Source organism: Panthera onca, chromosome A1 (genome assembly GCF_046562875.1).
Source record: "Panthera onca isolate mPanOnc1 chromosome A1, mPanOnc1 haplotype 2, whole genome shotgun sequence".
NCBI lineage: Eukaryota > Metazoa > Chordata > Mammalia > Carnivora > Felidae > Panthera > Panthera onca.
In genome coordinates, this window is record NC_138339.1 from 186,137,246 (window position 1) to 186,139,772 (window position 2,527).

A 2,527-nucleotide genomic window follows, 5' to 3' on the forward strand; every position below is an offset into this window, starting at 1 on the left:
TCATTTTTATGAAAATAATAAGTCTTCATGTCTTTTACTTAATTTTATAATTCTGATTTATACCTATATTTGCCCATCTGTGGCTTCTAAGGGGCAAAGTCATCTGTTATTAATTTAGAGTTCTCTGGGTATTATTTAATTAGAGTTTGCAATTAATACCAAGCAGGGAAAAAAAAATTCCCCTGGCATTTTACGGATTTTCCTACTACAATGGTAGACATAATTATGTATCCACATTCATTCTCTTTTACAAAAAATGTTTATTTTTCACGTGTGTGCAAGCAGAGAGAGAGTGAGACAGAGAATCCAAAGCAGGCTCTACACTGACAGCAGAGAGCCCAGTGTAGGGCTCAAATGCAAGAACCATGAGATATGACCTGAGCCAAAGTCGGAGGCTTAACTGACTGAGCCACCCAGGTGTCCCCACCTTCATTCTTAATTTGCATCCTTTCTTAAGATTAGAGACTGTGGGATAAAAATGTCACTTAACTCATTAAAATCAGTATGTCATCAGGAGGCTTACATTCTGAATATTAAAAAAATAAGTGTGGCTATTTCCTATTAAAAATATCATTTAGTTTGGTCTTATGAGTATATATTAGAAAATTCAGACAAAAAATTAAGAACGATAGCATATACATTCATTTGAGAATAGTTTAATGCACTTCATTTTCTTTTGACTCATGCTTTAACATTTATGTATCAATGCAAAACTGGATTCTACTTAGAAGTTAACTTGAAAAAATATTTTAAATATGTCATTTAAATTTTTCCAAGTCATGCCAGCCTGTAAGTATTTCAAAGTCTAAGTAATAGTTCTAGCACAAATATTATTGTCTCTCTGCTCATTTACTGTTATGGGAAATCAGTCCCACATTGATTCATCTATTTATGTTAATCTCCAGTCAATGGAGATTTTCCATGTATGCAAAAAAAACCCAAATCTGGAAACAGTAATCATTTTGCCATGGCTATTTTCTCCTCCCCTTTACTGACTGTATTATTGATGAATTCCAATAAAAATCTACGTAAATGCACTTTGCTTCTGTCACTATTTCTGCTGAAAATGGAATCAATGCAGAAGGTGCAGTCTTTTATGATCCCAAATCTCCCTCAGATGCTAGAATGACTCTACAGGACTGAAAGAACTAGGGAGATCACCCCCTCATTTTCTCTTTTTTACACATCTTTGGTTTTGAATCTGAGCATGTCCAATTGCATCCTCAGTGTTTCTCCTTCAAAAAATAAGTCCATCAGCCCCTCAGTCTATCTTAGCCAATTGTTCATCTGATGAGCCTCCCTTCTTCTTTTCTCTACTTTTGCAACACAGAAAATTCCTCCTCTGACCCCTCACCCATTCATCAAATAAAGCCAAGTGTAAGTGGGGTGCCTTGGTGGCTCAGTCAGTTTAGCATGTGACTTCAGCTCAGGTCATGATCTCTCAGTTCATGAGTTCAAGACCTGAGTCAGGCTCTGTGCTGACAGCTTGGAGCCTGGAGCCTGCTTTGGATTCTGTGTCTCCCTCTCTCTCTGCCCCTCTCCTGCTCACACTGTCTCTCTCAAAAAAATAAATAAACATTAAAAAATAAAAAAAGTCAACTACAAATGGCTCATTAAACTCAGATCACCCAAACAGCATAGTTATATAAAATAAAAAGCAAGTGCTCGCTTCAGCAACCCATATACTAAAGTTGAAACAACATAGAGAAGATTAGCATAGCCCCTGCACAAGATGACATGAAAATCTGTAAAGCATTTCATACTAAAATATAAAAAAATAGTTGAAAAATAAAACATTTATTTTTTATTAAAAAACTCATCTACGGCTTCATGTCTTATCACAACCTGACAAGAACTTGGATATTATCACTCCTGAACTTACACCAAGAAAATAAGTTGAATAACTTGAAATTCAGTGACTTTCTTGGACTCATCAGGAATTTGTGATTCCCATGGCAAATTACCACTCCAAATTCTGGAGAGATTGCCAGATCTAGAGAATTACATCAGAGATACGCTTACCTAGAACAGAAGCTACTAGAGTCAACAACTGGTAGGACAACTTAAATGGTAACTTTGGTGAATTGCTGAAGGCTGAGGGTTGATTAGCATGAGATGGGGAGACTGCTGGCAGCTACAGTATTAGATGGGCCTCCATAATTTTGTGGGTTTCACCCTCAGGAACCCACTAAATTTTAATAGTGAAGAGACAAGAAAGATCTCATATTCCTGGCATGGCAGAGAAATGTAACCATTTTGAAATACATCTAGATAATTCTACCAAACAAAGGCCTACCCTGCTGGGAAAAAGACTTTATTGGAGCCTTATCCCACCTGGAGGGAGGACAGTTTTACAACTGCAGGTTTACTTAGCCAAACTGTTTCAAATAAGGCAAGAGGAAGCAGAAAGCTAGGAAACTTTTGGCAGATCAAGCCAGGAACAAAGTTCTACTAAAACACTGAGATTTAATAATAAGATTACAAATTGTTACCCATTACCTACAATTTACCATCACATCAACAGGGC

General features: G+C 36.7%; 1 non-coding gene across 1 annotated transcript; it reads left to right on the forward strand.

The window, feature by feature from the left end:
• The first annotated feature begins 1,661 nt into the window (after window positions 1-1,661).
• On the forward strand, window positions 1,662-1,767 carry LOC132682542 (U6 spliceosomal RNA). The gene has a single exon (XR_009611727.1). It is a non-coding gene; the product is annotated as a U6 spliceosomal RNA (small nuclear RNA).
• The last annotated feature ends 760 nt before the right edge of the window (window positions 1,768-2,527 follow it).